The following is a 21,505-nucleotide window of genomic DNA, read 5'->3' on the forward strand; positions in this document are numbered from 1 at the left end:
CTCATCACTGACTCAATGGACATGAATCTGAGTAAACTCTGGGAGATGGTGAAAGACCCGGAAGCCTGGCATACTGTAGTCCATGGGATCACAGATTAGGAGAGACTTTAGCCGCTGAACACCAAAAACAAACGTTACTAAAGAAACAAATCTTCATTTTACCTTAGCTATGCCTTTTTCAAACATTTGGTGAACACTTTATATGTTTGCCTCACCCCAAAACAAAACCTGGCACTGAGCCTTCTTTCTTTTCAGTTAAGTTAATGGGCTCTTATCAAAAAAGGAAGAATTAGGGAATTCAATGGTGTTTTATGGGCCTGATAATCATGAAAACTCTGTACGAAAGCAGATTAGATTGCTACTTCATTTGAATCACAGAGTAATTAGGTTCTTCCTTTTGGGAATATTTTCACATATGTGTTTAGAAATAGTTATTTTAATGAAAAGGGCAAATTGCAATTTGAAGCCCCTGACTGGCACTCAGTCATCCGTTTATTCATTATTTCATTTATTCATGTGTTGAGTGCCTACTATGTGTCAGATATCACATGTAGGGCTAGGGTTTCATGGTTGAAACAAAAACAGAGAGTTTCTGTCCACAAGGTTCTTACTATATGATGAAAAACTAGGCAAGTAAACCAGTAGTGGAGTGTGTCATTCAGTAAGCTGGAGATAAACAAACTATAAAAGAGAACGTATGTATGGGTGACCTAAGAGCCAGGGCAGCAGGGTGTGAGGGTAAGGGATATTAGGAAAATCTTCCACAATAAACTGATATATTGACTGAGTCTGAAAAACCAAGTTTATATGATTCAGGCAGAGAAAGAAAAGGCCTCCTAAATGCAGAAGGCAGCATGCTCAAAAATACAGGAGAATGAAAACCATAGGATGCTGTTCCTTCTGCTGCAGGTGGTTGGTGAAGAATCAGGAAGATGCAGTCTGGTGTTGACTCTTAAAGGAAGCCACACCATTAGGAAGATGTCAAATTAGGAATCTACTGCCTGCTGAATCAGGAAGCTACCTCTACAACTATTGGTTCTAGAACCATGATGCTTCTGCAATAATCTGACTTCCCATAATGGACTCCCTTAACCTCAGGCTATTCAGTTCTGAATCCAAGTCTTATTCAAGTGCATTCAATCTATACATAGAACTGTGGCTGCAAGGGAGTGTGAAAAAATGTAAATTTTAGCCCTCTATTTTTGATACGTAGAACAGATTCAGAATGAGTAGTGAATGAGCCAAACCCAATTTGTGCCAGAGATTTCAACGTAAAATTACAAGTCAACATAATTATTTATCCATTTTCAATACCAACTGTAATGTGGCAGATTCATTTTGATATTTGGCAAAACTAATACAATTTTGTAAAGTTTAAAAATAAAAAAAAGAATAAAAAAAAGTAGTGTAAGTAATATACAATAATAAATATCACATTCTCTATCATAAAAACAATCACATATTGCTATGACCTTCTAAACATTCCTATTCTTAGTTGTATATATTTCCAGGGTTGAAAAAGACTCACTAATAGGAGACATTTATCATCTTAACTAATCAAGCTGAGGACAGTATTTAATGCTTGTTATATCATGAATTCCAAAATTTAAGGGGATGAGTATCCAATGGTCCAAGCCACTGACTGTCAAGCATTTTATTATCTTCACATCATGTTAGGGCCTGTGACCTATACTCTGTCCATATCATATGCTGAGCTTTCTCTGATCAAGTTATTGCTTTCCTACCTTTTCAATTATTTTTATATTTGTCCTATTATAACCAAAGTTCTAAATACATTAAAATGTCAATCAATTAAAGTTATAGCTCTCATGTCTTTGACCAGCAGTCAGCACTTTTAAGGTCACTCCTTTGCCAGGTCAGGAAGAATTCTGAGAAATATCACTATTAAAGCAAAGGTAGTATTAGGGAGCCCTGAAAAGAAAGGAGGTGTAAACACAGGAATAAAACTGAGAGAATAATGTCATAAGAGCAAAGGGAGAAGAGTTTGGTTAGAGGGGTTTGGACAAAAAAATGAAATGGCCAGGGTGAGAGAGAGAAAAGGATCAAAAAGTCCTCCCTTGGTTTGGAAATCAGAGCTCAAAGCTGGGGAAAGCAGTCTGAGTGGTGTGCCGGGAGAGGGTCTGGTTTTGAAGGGGAAAAACAGAGTGACAGCTAGATTCAAACATAACTTTGATGGAGGATTTTTGTTTGGTTTGGTTTGATTTGATTTTAATGAGATTACTAAACATCATTAAATGACACAGAACACATTTTAAGAACCAATCCCAATGTTTAGTCCAGTCTTGAAATGATGACACCACTTATTTGGCATTTATATGCTGGGTTGACAAAAATAGTCTGAAGTATTTCAATTTTTATGCTTAAAAGAGGCAATATGCCTCACTCTACTGGGTGTTGTGAGTATAGAATCAAAGACTTGCTGACTGTCCACTCATTCTATAGAGAACCCGTCGGGGTCACACATATACCAGATGTGTTTTAAAATCTGTGGGGGCAATGTGGAATTTTTACTAATAAAATCTAAAATTGATTTTTTTTCTTGTGATTGCAGTAAATTAAGGAAGTGTTAAGTTTGTAAGAAAATTCAGAAAATTCATAGAAAGTGAAAGTTTTTAAGAGACATAATAGGATTCACAGCTCATTATGGACCAAAGAAAGAGAGAGAGAGATATCTCCAGAGGGACCATTTAGAACACTTAAAGGATGATAAGGATGATAAAAATTCATCTATTTTATATTTTAGCATATAATGAACAATTTACACATTCACTCTCATTTTCAGAGGAACCTCAATTCCAATATCATGCACGTTAGCTTCGTTTTCCTAGAGGGTTAAAGACGATAATGGAATAAAAATGTTTAAGAGATTATTTAAAAGTTCCAAGTGTAGTTTCTTTTTATGTATAATTCAGTTTTGTAGTTACCACTATTTTGTATACTTCATTTTATTTAGAAAAAATAAAGCTGATAAGAAAAAGTTTTAAATCCCATGCAAATCTATTCCTTATTAAACATTCTTAAAAATCATAGTAAGCCATACTATGATGGAATATCAAAAGTATTTACCCTAAACATTTTGAAAATGAATAGTATGTTCTACATAAAAAATAAATGGATTCAGCATCACATACTTGAGTCAAACATAAAAAAATGGGTCATCTTTGAATCAGTAGTTAACTAATTAATAAAGTTATGAAATTAATATATTGCAAGTTGAGATTTTAATAATTTTAGGGATCTTAGATATTAAGCTCAACACTTTTACTTATTGCTGAAGAAGTCAAGCTCTTGATAGATTTTTCACCCCATCTTTTCATATTTTAATCAATTAATTAAAATTGCCAGTAAGACATCTCAAATTATTTTTTGACAAAAAGTGTGTGTTGGGGAGAAGACGTGGACATGGAATATAGAGAATGAGGGAGGGAAAGAGAGACTGGGATGAAGAGCAGAAGAAGAAAGAGCAGAGGAGGGGAGAGAGAGAGACCCTTGGTCTCACGTTGTAGCTAAGGGCATCTTCTCTGAGTATAATCCCAGGCCTACTTCACTACTCAAAGACATGGCTCTAGCAATTCTCCCTTCTCCCCTCTCTCTCCTGTAGTATCAAAACTTCTGTCTTTGACCACCAGTTTTCAGCCATTACATGCATTTCTCTAATCTAAAAAAAGTGACAAAACTCTACTGACTTCAGTTCTTCTAGTCAAGACCTCTTTCATCTGCTCTTCTTTATAATAAATTCTTCAAAGGAATTCTCTATATTCACTAATGCTAACACATTCTCTGCCCCACCATTGCTCTGAAACTGCTTGGCCAAGGTCACCAATGGCCTCCATGTTGCTAAATGCAACGCTGTATGATCAGTCCTTATTTCTAGTCCTATCAGCATCATCAGACACAGTCGATTACTCGTTCAAATGCTTCTTTTACTTGGTTTCCAGGACAACACTCTACTGAATTTCTTCTTTATATCATGCTTTTCATTCTCCTTGACAGGTTCATCCTCATCTTTCCAATTATAAACATGGAGGCAACATCCCTGGCTTTGGTCCCTAGACACTGTCTACTTTGTTGTTATTCGATAGCTAAGTCGTGTTCAACTCTTTGTGACCCCATGAACTACAGCACACCAGGCCTCCCTGTCCTTTGCTCAAACTCATGTGCTTTGAGTCAGTGATGCCATCCCACCATCTTATCCTCTGTCGGCCCCTTCTCCTCCTGCCCTCCATTTTTTCCAGAATTAGGATCTTTACTAATGAGTCAGCTCTGTGCATCAGGTGGCCTAAGTATTGGAGCTTCAGCTTCAGCATCAGTCCTTCCAATGAATATTCAGGGTTGATTTCCTTTAGGATTGACTGGTTTGATCTCCATGCTGTCCAAGGGACTCTCAAGGGTCTTCTCCAGCACCACAGTTAGAAAGCATCAATCTTGAGGTGCTCATTCATTCATTTAAACACCAGCTAGAGGTAGATGATCCCAAACAGATAGCCCTAGACCTCAACCCTGAACTCCAGACTCATGAATTTAACTGCCTTCTTGATAACCCCACTTGGAGTTCTAGTAGGTATATCAAACTTAAAATGTCCTGAAACAAATGTGTATTAATATATGATATTTGTTTTTCTCTGATGATCTTATTTACAAAGCATAAATAGAGACAAAGATGTAACAGATGTTGTGAACGAATGTACAAATACCAAGAAGGAAAGGGAGGGGTAGGATAAATAGGGAGATTGGGATTGACATATAAATATATAGTTCAGTTCAGTCACTCAGTTGTGTCTGACTTTGTGACCCCATGGACTGCAGCATGCTAGGCTTCCCTGTCCATCACCAACTCCTGGAGCTTGCTCAAATTCACATCCATCGAGTCAGTGATGCCATCCAACCATCTCATTCTCTGTTGATATATACAGTTAATATTATATATAAAAATAACTAATGAGAACCTACTGTATAGTACAGGAACTCCACTCAACGCTCTTTGGTGACCTAAATGGGAAGGAAATCCAAAAAAGAGGGGATATATGTATATACATAGCTGATTCACTTTGCTGCACAGTAGAAGCACAACATTGTAAAGTAACTATACTTCAATAAAATATTTTTTAAAATGACAAGGGGGAAATTACATTCTTAATTTACTCTTAAAATATATATTAGTTTATTTTACTAATATATATTAGTAAATATATTAGTATATTTTAGTTTTATTTTACACCTCAAAGAAAAAAAATGTTCTAAAACAAATTTCTTATCTTCATCCTCAAACCTGTTCCTTCAACCGCCATTCAGTAGATGGTAACACCATTCTTCCAATTGTACAGACCAAAAACTTTGAGGTTATCCTCAACTCTTTTCTCTCTCAATCCACATATAATTCTTCAAATTCTACCAGCTGAATTTTCAAAATATTTCTAGTCAACTCTTACTACCTCCATCGCTAATCCCATGGTCCATTGTCATTGCTAATCATCACTTTACCTATATTATTGCAATTCTTGTTGTTTAGTCTCTAGGTTGTGTCTGAGTCTTTGCAACCTTATAGACTGAGGGCAGGAGGAGAAGGGGGTGACAGAGGATGAGATGGCTGGATGGTATCATCAACTCAGCGGACATGAATTTGAGCAAACTCTGGGAGACAGTGAAGGACACCTAAGCCTTGTGTGCTGTGGTTCACAGGGTCACAAGAAGTTGGACATGACTTAGGAACTGAACAACAAACAACAATAACTGTGTAGAAAAAAAAGTGAAAATAAAATAAAAATTTTGGGACACAATAGTAAAGTATTGTCTGGAGATTTTCTCTTTGTGAAGAGAAAACCTCATCTAGGTTTATTTGATTTTTAAAATCCATTGAGTTTCATCTACTACTGATTAAATTTAATAAAGAAGTAAAAGCATCACCAGTTAGTGCAATGTTATTATTAATTTATGCAGAGTCATTTTTGTTTTATTTAATGCTTAGAAGAGGATTCAAAAACACATTTGAAAAAAATGAGCTGACATTTGTTTTTTATAGAGGCTGATACCAAGTTCAGAGCCTGGCCATGGCAGTATTAAGACTGAAAATTATTGTGTCCTCTCTCAAAGTGTATGCATATTCTAAAAAATACTAAATTTTAAAATGAGGTTATAAAAGTAAAAGTGAAACTGTTAGTCGCTCAGTCGTGTCTGACTCTTTGTGACCCCATGGACTGTAGCCCGCCAGGCTCCTCTGTCCTTGGAATTCTCCAGGCAAGAATGCTGGAATGGGTGGCCATTCCCTTCTCCAGGGGATCTGCCCAACGCACAAATCAAACCTGGTTCTCCTGCATTGCAGCAGATTCTTTACCATCTGAGCCACTAGGGAAGTCAAAGGTTATAAAAATCAAACACAATTCTGCTTTTTCTGATTCTTCCTATTTCATATAAACTTTTGAAACAAACATCAAATGTATTCTTTAAAACATATTCAGGGTGCTGAATATGTTTTAATATGTTATGGAAAGACTGTGTCCTCCCAAAATTCATATGTAGAAATCCTACCCTCTGATGTATTAGGAGGTGGGGAAGTAACTAAGATTGGAACAGAGCATGAGGTTGGAGACTTCATGAAAGGGATTATGGTCCTTATATGAGTCACAAGACGGCTTGTGCTCTAGTACCTTAGACTTCCAGCCTCCAGAATTCTAAAATATTTATTGTTTTTAAGACACCCACTCTATGGCACCTTGTTATAGCAGCCTGAGCAGACTAAAACACTTGCTTTGCTTTTGCCTGAAAGCCTGGGTGCATCAGAATAAATGTTTACTGAAAGAAAGAGTGAGGAGCTATTAATCCAAATGGATTAAAAAAAAAAAAAAAAGGAAAAAAAGCTGGGACGAGTCAGTAAACAGAATTGCCAGATAAAGGTAAATTTGAAAAATAAATGTACTTTCTTCTCACTGTCATACCCTGAAGGAAATTTGGCCTGGCTCTAAGTACTACCTACACTTGTGATTCCCAAATAATTTCCTCCATCTCTGACTTCTCCCTTGAGCTACAGGGTGATATATGCAATGGTCTAGATGACATACTTTCTTGGCTCTTCATATATAACATAGCCAACACTGAGATCTTCATTTTATATCTGTCACCTAGCCTCCAAACCTGCTCTCTATCCAGGCTTCTCCATCCCACGGCAGCAACAATATTCACCTAGTCACTCAGGTCAGAAATTTTGAGCTTTCCTTCATCCTATTTTTTACCTCTATCTATTTCTTCAGCAAAGAATATACATCTTCATGTATGTTAAACTTCCCTAAGGCCGCTATTACCACCCTAGTCCAAGATTTGTACTCACATTTCTGTAGCAGCCTCCTAACTAGTCTCCCTGCTTCTGCCCACCAACTCCCAAATTCCCTTCTCATACAGTAGCTTTAGAGGTCCTTTTAAGTGTAGATTATGAAACTCTCTTCTTTAAATTCATCAACGCCTTCCCAGGGTCCTCACAGTAAATTCCAAACTTCTTCCCTGCCAAACTTCCTGGTCTGGTCTGGGCACAGCTCTCTGGCTTCAGCCACAGCCCAGCTCCCTCCTTGCTCACTCCACTATAGCCCTATTAGCCTGTTTCGATTGCTTCTCCAACCTCAGTCTTGATGTTCTCTGGTAGCCTTTGTGTTTCCTCTTGCCTTGGCCTCCAGTGTTTGCTCAGATCTGTTCAGGACTTTCCCTCTCACTTCCTCTAGTTCTCTGCCCAAATGCTACCTGTGACCAACATGGTTTTAATGTTCCTCTTAGCTTGACTAAGCTTTACATGAGTTTCTTCCTAACTATAGACCCCTGGCCTCCCTTTTCTTTCTTTCACCCTTTACTTTAGAAAACTGGCAGTGTTCAATTCTCAGTCCCATTTGAGGTGTAAATCTTCCTACCTCTTGCCAGTCTTACCACCAAGGAATGTGTTTCAGGGACCTGGGAGCCATCCCTTTGATATGGAATCATCATGGAAGATGGCACCACTGTCTTCCAGTCTCTATGGGAGGACAGGAGCCTAAATTCTCTAAGGGAGAATTAGCAAACGCAGATGGCTAAATCACTTGACTGCCTACCCCTAATATCCTCCTCTAGTGCTTTTCCACTAGCTCAACTCAGTAATTAAAAATTCTCCTGCCTTTTGTGTCATCAGAATTCAATCTGTTTCTTCGGTTGACCTCCCTATAGTAGTCTTGAATAAAATCTCCTGTCTCTTTAATTCTGCCCAATGCAATCTTTCTTTGACATCTCTTTGACACAGAGAATCTGCTCTGACCCCTATGTCTTGAATAGCCTATTCCCTCTGTTCTCCCCATACCTAAATCTAGTCACTATTTATGCCTCAGTCTGCTTTGTTTTTCTTCAGAGCACTTATCACTACCTGACATTCTATTAATATTACTCATTTATTTACTTATTGTCTCCACTAAAATATAAGCTCCATGAAGTTGGTGGTTTTGCTTTTACAATGGTGGATACCATTGTATCCTCCCCACCTAGAAGTGTACCTGGCATGTTATAGGCTCACAGCAACTGTGTGGCCAGTGGGGAGGGAAGGAAGGAAGGAAAGAAAGTGTCGGCACGTCAGAATTAGGGATTTTAAAAGACTGATCATGGGAGAAGAAATGTAAAAGAAGATTCTATGTTTTCAGTTCTGCCAACCCTGTATTTTCTCAGGTTTCCTGAAAGCTTAGGACATTTTTTTCTTTGCCCCAGTATTTTTTTTAAACTACGTCTACATTTTAATTCTACATGTTTTCTACAAACATCAGGTTGTAATTAAAGTTCCTATCCCATGTTCACTTCTTTCCCCAGTTTGAAGCTTTCAGGTCAAACCCAGGAAAGGGATAATGTTCCCCCCAAATAGCCCAGTCTTCTCTGTGAACAAGCAATTTTCATCTATTTCTTCTCTTTGTGCATGCATGCTCAACTGTGTCCGACTCTTTGTGACCCCATGGACTGTAGCCTGCTGGGCTCCTCTATCCATGGGATTTTCCAGACAAGAATATTGGAATGGGCTGCCATTTCCCCCTCCAGGGGATCTTCCTGACTCGGGGATTGAACCCTCATCTCCTGCACTGGCAGGCAGATTCTTTACCTCTGAGCCACCGTGGAAGCCCATGTTTTCCCTTTTTGGGGGGATACGTCTGTGCTTCATCTTGTCAACCACTCTCTCAATTTCCAGGTAGGCTAGGAAAAGAGAATCTACTTCTCAGCTGGCCATTTATGGCCCTGGATCTCAGAGAGTGTGGGAAAGTTAATTCATCCTTTCATTCAGCAAACATTATGGAGTCATGGGCATATGAGAGTAAATAAAAGCTGAGTAAAAGCTGAGGTACCTTTTCTGCCCCTACAGTTATCATGGAATGTCCTTTCTCATGATGAAGATATACCTACAGTTATCACAGGGATGTGAAATGAGGATTACAAGAAGGAACTAAAGGGGCAGGAGTAGAAGAGCCTAATCAAGGAAGACCGAGGCTTAAAAGATACATGGGAGCAAGCCAGTAAGGCAAGAAAATGTTACAGAGAAAACAGGAACATATGTTAAAACATAAGAGGAGAGAATAGGAGAATCAGGGACTATTTAATTCAGTACAGAGAAAGGGGGACTGGTGAGAGATAAAGATGTTTAGGATTCTGGGCTTTTGAGGACAATAGGGACATTGAGAATTATAAGGATTTCTGCCTTTCAGAAAGATTATTCTGACTTACAGTGAAGTATACACCACAAGGGACCAGAACTGAAGCCAGGAAGATATTCTGAGGACAGTTTTAGGAATCCAGGCAAGGTACATAGGAGGCATGAGTTTGCAGAGAAATAAATGGACACGTTAATTATAATAAGATTTGGACTTTGGATGTGAGAAAACAGGGCAGAGGGAAGAGTTACCATTGGTTTCCAGGTTATTATTGGGCCTCCGTTCACTGGGATGAGTAAAACTGGAGGAAGAGTAATGTTTAAAATAAAGGTGTGAGGTTGACTTGTTCTGCTCAGGGCATTTAACCATGACCCGTGTCCTCTTGCTCCCTAGCACAGGAAGGCAACCTGTCATAAACTTCAGGGTTACAAAGGTTTGCAAACTACTGTGTTCATCCTCAGCACAGGTTGCCAATTATATTTTATAAGCTGCCTCCCAGTCATTTCTTATTGAGATCAGAGAAAGGGCTGCAGTTTTGATGCTGGAAATTGATGAGTCGGATCATCGTGGTTGTAGCAAACGTCTAAGGCATGTCCGGTCACCTTTTGAAAGTGAACCTTGATAGGAGGCCATAGAACCTCTGCCTTATTAGGCTCTTGCTAGTAAAGTATAGATTTCAAGATGTGGCTTACGATTGCATTTCACACCTGTCTTTTTTCTTCTTTCCCTTCTCTTAGGAAGTGGATCTTAGAGACACTATAGATGGAGAAAAAGGAAATGAACTCTCATGGAGAAAAGACTAAAAGATGTCAGCAACTCTTTTCTCAGACAAGAGTGCACGGCAGGGAGCTGTCCTTTTCTATACCTGTAGCTGGTCAGGCAGCTTACAATACTCTTGATGGATACATTTCAAACTCACTATTTCCTCTTTGGAACATTGCACTTTCTTCATATTGAAGGACTCACAGCGGCCAAGTTAGAAAATAGGACGGTACTAGTAACTGAGTGCTCCTTTTAGGACATAGGTTGCAAGCACTGAATGGTGGAAACAGGTTTTCATGCTGAGTCAACTTCTGCAATCCAGGTTAAGTTGCTACTAAGGGATTTCTTTCATTTTTTTGGCTGCTGGACATGTGGAATCTTTAGTTCCCTGATCAGGGATCGAACCTATACCTTCTACAGTGGAAGCATGGAGTCTTAACCACTGGATAGCCAGAGAATTTTTCACTATTAAGAGTCAGACACAACGTAGCAACCCCAAGCCAAGGGATTTCTAATCAAATGAAAGTATTGAAGCTTTAACTTTTAAAGGATGCTTATTTATATTGCAGTGATGAATGTCTGAGAGAATGATGTCTGCGTAAAACAGAAAGAGCAAATAACAACAAAAGTCATCAAGTCATTCTCAGTACTTGATGGCACAGGCAGGATTGCTGGGCTTGGAAGTTCCAATTCCAGCACAAACACTGAGGAAGCAAAGAACATCCAGTAAAACTCACTTACTGCCTCATCATTTTTACACACATAAGTATTATCAGTTCATTTCCAGGATGAACAAATCATAGAAAAAGGAATAGAAATATTAGTATATATAAGATCTCCATAATTGAGCATATATGTATTCTTGGCTTTTTTGATATTCTCAAATATCTCTTTCTGTTTGTCTTAGGATTTAAATCATAGTAATGTATCTAGCTACTTTTGCTAGCCCTAAATGAAAGAATGGGGCTTCCTGGTGACTCAGTCAGTAAAGAACCTGCCTGCAATGTGGGAGACCTGGTTCCATTCCTGGGTTGGAAAGATCCCCTGGAAGAGGACATGGGAATCCACTCCAGTATTCTTGCCTGGAGAATCCCCATGGACAGAGGAGCCTGGCAGGCTGAGTGACTAAGCACAGCAGCGTATGCAAATTTGATGCTTATGCAAATGAAAGAATATGCAAATTTCAGGAAAATAAAGTCTTTTAGGTAACAATTCAAAAGTCCTAACAAAAACAAATTTTGCTCATCCCATGTGAGATTAAAAGGATTTCTTGTGCTAGTTTTTTTTTTTTTTTTTACAAATAAAAATACACTAGTGAAAGAAAAATTCTAGACCTAAAGTTGAATATACTTCTATAGATGTTTAATCTTTATTTGTAAATTGACCTTGAAATAATGTTAAGAAATAATCTAGAGTAGTCCAAAACTGAAACTGAGGTTATTTAACAAATCCAGAAAATCTAGGCATATTCAACAAAAATAATGCATAAATGGCTTTGTGTTACCTGCCAGTTCTGTTTCTCTAATGAACCTTTACAAGCATGTCCAACCTAAGCCTTCCATCCAGGCCCACCAGAGAATTTCCCTTCTATCATATCCCCAGTAATTAAAGATTTTATATATATATATATATATATTTCATCACTAAAGCCTTAGAACCCCATCACTTTCTCCTCTCCTTTGAATTTGCTGATTTAACCCCAAATCCAGTTTATATTCAGCATACAGCAATCTGCTTTATTTTCCAGGTAAGAAATCTTGGGGCAGGTAAGATAAACTAAGAAGTCTGAATTTTGTTCACTTCTAGAGTCAACTGGTGGTTTCACCTCATATTTAGCTTGTAGAAATTTACCTGCTTTTCCAAGTGAGGAATCTGAGGGCAGGCAAGTTACAGAGAACAGTCTAAATTCTCATCACAGTGACAACAGCTAGATCACCTAAGCTAATTCTGTTCATACGAATTCCTAATTCTTAAGGCAGCCCAGTCTATTCTGACTGTTTAGTTTAGACTGAGGCTGAAACTATCCTCAGCAACTGACAACTCACCATTTCTCCCCTGTGCTTTCTTGATGTACACACAGAATGTATATACACAAGTGTAAGATAGTGTGTGTATGTGTAGCTATCTGTGCTCTTTATAGTATTCTTTCTCTCTAGGTCCTTTAGGTCAAAGTACTTAAATATTTTCTCCAGTTCTTACTAATGAATAAAGAATACCAACTCTCAACAATGGTCTCTTAATTAAGACTTATCCCTCTGTATTCTAGAGTTTTTTTTTTTTTAACCTAGTTAGCATTCGTGGTAAAGAACCTGCCTACCAATGCAGGAGACCTAAGAGACATGGGTTGGATCCCTGGGTTGGGAAGATCTCCTAGAGGAGAGCATGGCAACACACTCCAGTGTTCTTGTCTGGAGAATCCCATGGACAGAAGAACCTGGCTGGCTACAGTCCATAGAGTCACAGGCAGATACAGTGAAGCGAGTTAACACACACAGTTACTTCTTTGAGCACATTTCTTTTCATACATCCACAAAACCTGCTTCTTTAATATTTAGTAATTTTCCCCCAGCTTTATTACGGTATAACTGACAAATAAAAATTATATACACTTAAGCGATTTTCCCCCATCTTTATTATGGTTTAACTGACAAATAAAAATTATATACACTTAAGATGTAAAACATGATGATTTGGTGTGCCTTTACATTGTGAGATGATTCTACAACCAAGCTAATTAGCACATCCATCACTTGACATAGTTTTGTGTGTGTGTGTGTGCATGTGTGTATGTGGGGGGAACAGTTAAGATCTATTCTCTTAAATTAAGCGTACAACACTATTAACTACAGTCACCATGTTGTACATTAGATCTGCAAAACCTATTCATGTTATATCTGAATTCTGTGTTCTCTTACCAAAATCTTCCCTAGGTAATTGCTATCTTATAAAACAACTCTATATAACACATATTTAATAGACTCCTATAGCAATAGCTCCTCCATTAATTAAAAAAAACTGAGATGACTAAAATAGACCTGTCCCTAAAAATGGGAAAATTCACCATAGTGACTGTTCTATAAAATTAAGAAAATCAGTATTTACCAAGGAAAGAACTTTCAGCAAATAAACCCTATCAGTGTTTAGCATCATTTAGCTACCATGGGCTAAATTTCACAGTCTGCAATTTTGAGTAGATTACGTTGGTATCTCTAGTTTCCTGGAACACAGAAAAGATACTCCATGTATATAGTTCTGGGAATCTGCGAATGAAGATTTAGTTTTGGGAAAAACATCTTGGTACAAAAAGGCCCCGACCTAAGGATAAATGAACTGAATAAGGAAGAGCTAATGAAGAAAGGGAGGTAGAGAGGAAGAGAAAGATAGGAGAGGAAGAAAGGCACAGAAAAGGAGGAAAGCAAAGAAAGAAGAAATAAAATAGGGAGGGAAGGGAAAAATAAGCATGGGAGAGAGAAGGGAGGGAGTAAAGAAGATATACATAAGAAGAAACAGGAAAGTTACGTTGAAAACTACTATAAACAGTGTTTGAAAGGAAAATCTTTTATGGTGATTTGGTTCAGTTAGATGGGCAAGATTCAATAAAGAGTAATATGGTTGGTGCCCAAAGACACTCAGAGGAATCAAGACCCATCAAGTCTGAGTATAAATAGTTTTGCATAAAGTATAGAGAGATGGTTCTAAGTTTTGTGAAGATGGATCGTCTGGCCAACTTGGAAGTGAAATGAAAACATACACAGTTAGAAATTGACCAGTGAATTGTGGCATTGTGGCATTGACTCATTTTAAATAATAAGCCTGTATAATAGTAAGTGTATTAGGAAGTGAAATGGAAACATACACAGTTAGAACTTGACCAATGAATTGTGGTATTGTGGCACTGACTCGTTTTAAATAATAAGTCTGTGTAATAGGAAGTGTATTAGTGTATTAGGAAGTGTATTAGAAAGTGAAACGGAAATGTACACAGTTAGAACTTGATCAATGAATTGTGGCATTGTGGCATTGACTCATTTTAAATAATAAGTCTGTGTATTAGTAAACTAATTTCTATATTGTTTGAACATTTTAGACATGTAAATTATACTTTGCAATTGGGTATTTTGGCTTTGTGTTTACATTAGTTCAGGCTCAAGTCATTCCTTCCCAGCCATTAACATGTAGATTATATTACTAAGCCTCCTTCACTTATCAGTGAAAAAAACATTGTGAGGTTAAATATAACAATATAAGATCAATATAGAGGAGCTACAAGAAATTAAATCACTTAAGTGAAGGAGAATGAATAATATTTATGTTGAACAAAATAGAGACTACATCTTTACATTACAACTAAACTTGGAATACTTAAAGGAAAATAAGCTTTGAGAGTATAAAATGTAAGGAGGTAAACAACTAGATAAGTCATTACGAAAGAAAATACAACTCAAAGTCTTAAGATCTCTCAATCCCTCTATGGATACATCTTCTATCATTCAATGTTTTAATAGATACTACTATTTCTATCAGTATTTAATTAATATTCAAGATTATAAGAGAAAATTGTCTCCAGAATATATCCCCATCATGTACTCCTTTACACATAACTAAGTTATGAATCCTTTTGAAAGAATTTTTGACTTTTGCAGGCTAATTTGTAAGCAATTAATTTCTTTAAAAGTCATTTAGCTACTTCTTTTAAGGCTCTAATGCTTTGATATAAAAGTACCACAATATTTAGTTATAGTTATACCTTGAAAATTTTCAATTATAATATATGCTGACCATTAAATACTGTTTTACTAATAGTCTACTGAGTTTTCATCTTTTTCACGACTTCGAATGATTCAAAATTTCTTTAAAGAGAGAATATGTTTGCTCTTTTACTAAAGTTCCACTATATTCCTGGAAATCTCTTGTGTCTTGCATAGGATTTGGATCTTGTAGCTTATGAAATTCTGCAAATGATATGAAACTAACCAGTGTCAACCACTAGAACTAATCCATCACATACAGTTGTCACAGCACAAAGAATGTCAATTATCTCTCACAAAGTAACTGAGATGGCAAAATCGATCCAAGAAGGTACAGCAAATTATCTTCTAAATATAGCATGAAAAGCTGGCGTCTGTGGTATTCTCAAAAGTTGCTTCCCTAAAGAAAAAGCGAAATGACAGTCTGTTGCACCACACACCTGATACAGAGATTTGAGACATGAATAAAAGCCTTTTAAGAAGAGAAAATTCCAATGTATCTCAAATGGAAGAATCCAAGGATAATGAAGAGGTGAGGAAGAGCAATAGCTCTCAGTCACGAGCTAATCTCTTTTTCTTGTTGGCCCACCAAACAGGATTTACATTAGTTTTCCAACTATAGAGAGAGGAAGGAATAGCACCCACCCATGGATGGGGGAGCTTGGTAAGCTGCAGTCCATGGGGTTGCTAGAAGTTGGATACAACTGAGCGACTTCACTTTCACTTTTCACTTTCATGCATTGGAGAAAGAAATGGCAACCCACTCCAGTGTTCTTGCCTGGAGAATCCCAGGGACGGGGGAGCCTGGTGGGCTGCTGTCTATGGGGTTGCACAGAATCAGACACGACTGAAGTGACTTAACAGCAGCAGCAGCAGCATGATTTTATTTATTCCTGATTTATATTAAAAAATCCAATCTATCATATGTGGGGTTTATGTGGATGAATTATGACAGAATCTAAAATATAGTTTTAAGCGATGCTTTATGTAGAAGGTTAAGGTCAACTGCTTTGGATTAGCCTTATAAAAGAAGTAAAACACTCATAAAACATCACCTAAAACAGGGCTATTGTTATTTGCATATACCACTGAAGGTCAGATATATACAATATTTATGTTAGAATTTGCATAATTTAGTCTGAGTAAACAAGGTCAGCAGCATGACTTACGACAATAAATGCTAACATTTATTGAGTGTTTATTATACAAGCACTAGGCAAAGCAATGGTATATAGTTATGAATAAGCTTAAAAAGGACTACTACCCTCATGGAACTTACACTCTGTAGAATAAAATGTAATTCTTAAGGAACATCGTACTAGACATCTGTCATGGGATCTCTCTTTGTGCTTCAATGTTGAGATGTCTACCTAACTATATTAAAATAAAAGGGCTTTGTCCTGACAATGTGCAATTGTCCTAAAGTGGTGAAAAGCAAAAGTGTTAGTTTCTCAGTCATGTTAGACTGTGCGACCCCATGGACTATAGCCAGCCAGGCTCCTTTGTCCATGGAATTCTCCAGGCAATACTGGAATGGATAGCTGTCCTCTTCTCCTGGGGATCTTCCCAACTCAGGGATAGAATCCAGGTCTCCTGCACTGCAGGCAGATTCTGTACCATCTGAGCCATCAGGGAAACCCCCCAAAACCATATCAATGTGGGACCCTAAATACAATTGCCCTAAGTATAATGCAATTATTTTGCAATGCCACATAGAAAAATAAGCAGTAAGGGAATTGAATGAAAGTCTCCTCTGAACAAAGAAGACTGATAGATTTTATTAACAGTTTCAAATAGAGAGTAAATGCGTTTTAATTCTGGTTAGATGATCCCCACCTTTTCATGACAATGAAAAGTGAGACCCTAAGAAATCAAAATTAGAAATTTAGTGAATATGTACAGTAGAAATGAAAGAAATTGCATTCCTAAACATATTTTATTTGTTTATTTTGACAGATGCAAATTAGTTTCAATTAGTTAAGGTCATTTTAGTAGTATTGTGTTACTGATCTTGTAGAACATTTCAGAAAATTGGCTAATTAACTCTTTCCTGGGAAATTAATGGCATGGATGAGCAATTTAATGGGCATACTTGGACTTTCAGATTAACAAAATAAGAAATCTTAGTCTTTACCAGACATCTATTTTATTTCTTAATCTGCCAACAAATGAAAAAAGGACACTGAACAGATTGATTTTTTCCAGGAGGTATATGTGTGTGGTTTTCTATGGAAGCAAGAAACTAACTGGTAATTCCATACAAATGAACCACAAGTCAGTCAAAAAGTCATGACAGTGCTGAATTATATGATATATAAGGGGGTGGGAGTGAAAGGAGAAGGAGTCCTTGAACCTCATTGTCTAAGCCATTTTTAAGTGACAGAGCAAATAAATGGTACCCCAAGGGAGCAGCAGACCCGGGTGAATTAATCTTTCAGGCTTAGATTAATGTTCTTAAGAACGATGTTTAATGAATAAACAGGATCTTATGGTTTCCCAGTGACCATTTAAGAAATTGACTTTTAACCTTTTGACTCCATGTTGCTAGGCCCTTGTTGTAGAATCCAAAAAGATGCCACCATACAATCCTCTTTCTCAACACACTATTCTGTGGAGAAGCAAAGAGTTACAGAATGTACGTGTTTGACCTTGGTATTTTGAACACTGCCAAGAGCAATATTCTCTTAAATTTTCTCCTCCTAATTAGTACAAGCTGTCTCTTGCTTTTTATCTCTCTACATTTAAGTGGAAATATGAGTCAAAAAAAGACAAATTGTTCTTTGCTCCTTTCCTAGCTGCCACCAAGACAAATGATGCTCCTATAGGTTATGGGAACACTTCAAGTAGCTAAGAGCCCTTTATTACTTTTTTACTAGTGCCATGTGTAATAAAGGAATGAAGAATTAGCAGTATGGTACATCACTTAGATAATGAGCACCTACTGAATCTGAAGCGTTAGATGCTCCTTAGTCAACCATTCTATCATTCATTCCTTTATTTTTTTATATTTGAAGTAAAAAAAAAAAGGGAACAGAGGGATATAATTAAGTATACACATATACATGCATGCATGGGGCTTTAAATGTCTGTATGTGTATATTCTGCAACACATTTTGCAGGTGCAGATGTAAAGATAGTCTCAGAGATGATAAAAAGTAATGCCAATATCAAGAAGCATATTTATGCATATATATATAAACCTCACATGATACAAGGCATAAAAAAGATTTCCAAATATGTTGGCATTGGAGTTCTACATAACAAGAAGGATAATGGATCTTAAAGGACAGGTAAATCTGGGTCTTAAAAGTTGGATAGAAAATTCTTTGCCCATATGAAAGACAAGTTCTTCAAAAAATCTGCCCTAGTACTCCCCCATCCTTTGCCTCTGCTCCAGAGAAAAGCTGAGAAAGCATTCAACCATCTATCTATCTATCTATCTATATATGCTGCTGCTAAGTCACGTCAGTCGTGTCCGACTCTGTGTGACTCCATAGATGGCAGCCCACCAGGCTCCCCTGTCCCTGGAATTCTCCAGGCAAGAACACTGGAGTGGGTTGCCATTTCCTTCTCCAATGCATGAAAGTGAAAAGTGAAAGTGAAGTCGCTCAGTTGTGTCCGGCTCCTAGTGACCCCATGGACTGCAGCCCACCAGGCTCCTCCATCCATGGGATTTTCCAGGCAAGAGTACTGGAGTGGGGTGCCATTGCCTTCTCCAACATATATACACATATATATATAGAGATGCAAAACAAAAGTCGAGTGAAGAATACGCACAAATACTGACAAGAGTATAAACTATGGAAGTAAAAGTATAGAAGAACATAATCAGAGGTGGTGGTTAAGGACCCTTTTACTCTTTCCACAATGATTTCTTTTCCTTTTGACAAATAAAAATTCTGTAATAAAAGATGATAAATTGGAACTTGCCTGGCAGTCCAGTGGTTAAGACTCTGCACTTCCACTGCAGGGAGCATAGGTTCAATCCCTGCTCAGGGAACTAAAATAACTCATGAAAAGAAAAAAAGATGGCAAATTCAGTTTCTCAATCTGAGTGGCAAGAATATGGATGCTTATTATATGACTAATTATTTTACTCACTTACTTTTTTAAAGGATTGATCAAATTTCCATACATGGGAAGAGAATGGAGAAAGTTCATAGTACATATTGAAGAAATCGTCAATAATTCAGCACTCATCAAGATATATAAATCAGAAAGTATCACTGTGGATTTTTATTACCAGAGTAAGAAATCACAATTTTATTCAATAAGCAGTATGTAATCTTATGAAACTTTTGAAAAATATGATATAATAGAAGCTGTTTCCTAAGATGCTAAACCTAACAAAGAATTCATAAAAGATTCAACTCTTAAAATCTGCATGTATTCATCATGTGTTGATTTAACCCAATTCTCTTGTCTGGGCTAGAGAACTGAGAAAGGGCAAGGCAATAGGAATCTATTCAAATTGTCCAGTGAGATGTTAATAAAGGATTGAACTAAGCAGCAGCAGGAAACAATAGACACAAGAGGTAGTACTGATTTACAGGATGTAGCAAAAGAGACAGAGAGGAGCCAAGAACATCTCAGTTCAGTTCAGTCGCTCAGTCGTGTCTGACTCTTTGTGACCCCATAAATCACAGCACTCCAGGCCTCCCTGTCCATCACCAACTCCTGGAGTTCACTCAGACTCATGTCCATCAAGTCAGTGATGCCATCCAGCCATCTCATCCCCTGTTGTCCCCTTCTCCTCCTGCCTCCAACCCCTCCCAGCATCAGAGTCTTTTCCAATGAGTCAACTTTTCACATGAGGTGGCCAAAGTGCTGGAGTTTCAGCTTTAGCATCATTCCTTCCAAAGAAATCCCAGGGCTGATCTCCTTCAGAATGGACTGGTTGGCTCTCCTTGCAGTCCAAGGGACTCTCAAGAGTCTTCTCCAACACCACAGTTCAAAAGCATCAATTCTTTGGTGCTCAGCTTTCTTTAGAGTCCAACTCTCACATCCATACATGACCACAGGAAAAACCATAACCAAAGACCTATTGTTAAGCATACAAAAATTTTTGAAAAAACAAAAATTTTTTTTAAAAGTGCAATTTTTTTTTTTTTTAGCTCAAAAAGAGCAAAAGAAGAGAATGGTAGAGATGGATGTTAGACAAAGAAGTGAAATAGTCATCTAGGAGAGTAAGAGAAAATTTACAAAGGAAATTCAAAGAGTCAGAGGACAGAACCAAGATCCAACTTGAAGATAAGGTGCATTTATTTAAGGTAAGAGAATATTTGTGTGTACTTTCGTCCAGACATGAGTAGATGCAGAAGAGACTGAGAGTTGAATGTGACTGGGGCTGGGTTATGCAGGCATATGAGAAGATGTAATGAAAAAGACCAAATGGTTGAACATGCAAACAAGAGGTAAACATAAATATGGACCACAGAATCTAAGTTTAGATGAAGGAATATGAGAATTTTAAAGATTTGAGAAAATGTCTGGAATGAAAAATCCATATGACCCATAGACTAAAGACTTCAGATAAGTTGATGAATTGTTTGGGGAAGGAAACAGCAGGAATGTGTTAGAAAGATATGAAGAGTAGATTGGAGAGTGGGGTACTTAAAAGTGAGGTTATGGACGGAGAGCTGTTACTAGTAATGACGAAGTCTAGGATAACCACATGAGATTGGGCAGCTGATACAGTAGGGAATATGATTCTAGCCAAAAAGGAGAATAAGGAACTAAAAAGCCAGGAGTGATCAGATTTTCTGCATGAATCTAGAATCACCAAAAATTGTGACAAAGTAGTAATGGTGTGAATCATATGATAAAATCTTTAAGAAATGAAGAAAAATGATCTGAGGCTTGGTTGGATAACTGCAGCCAGTCTGGGTAGAGGGTAATCTCTTAGTAACAATTTCAAAAGAAATCAGGGGGTCTGGAGGACAAGAAGGAACAAAGGTCTGAAAGAGATGAGAAGAATCAGGAAATAAAATTATCTAAACTCCAGCCCCAGTAGTATGAAGGGCATGAGAGAGAAAACCACCACAACTTGAGAAGACAACTCTTTAAGTGTCCTCTAGAAAGAGCCAGATTTTAGAAAAAGAGGGTGAAGGCAATAATCTGAGAAGAGCTGAAGTAGAAGGGGACGTTTCTGATGACTGATATTTCCCTGTGGGTGAAGAAGAAAGGTTTGGGGGTTGAAAAAAGTGGGAGATGTGAGCTAGTTACAGGATAGTTCAAGCTGCTTGAGAATGAGCATCCATGTGATGGGATGAGCTAAGTCTCTTGGACTTCTTGTGTGGTGGTGGTTTAGTCACTAAGTCCTGTCTGACTCTTGTGACCCCA

This window comes from Bos taurus, chromosome 4, assembly GCF_002263795.3.
Source record: "Bos taurus isolate L1 Dominette 01449 registration number 42190680 breed Hereford chromosome 4, ARS-UCD2.0, whole genome shotgun sequence".
Taxonomy (NCBI): domain Eukaryota; kingdom Metazoa; phylum Chordata; class Mammalia; order Artiodactyla; family Bovidae; genus Bos; species Bos taurus.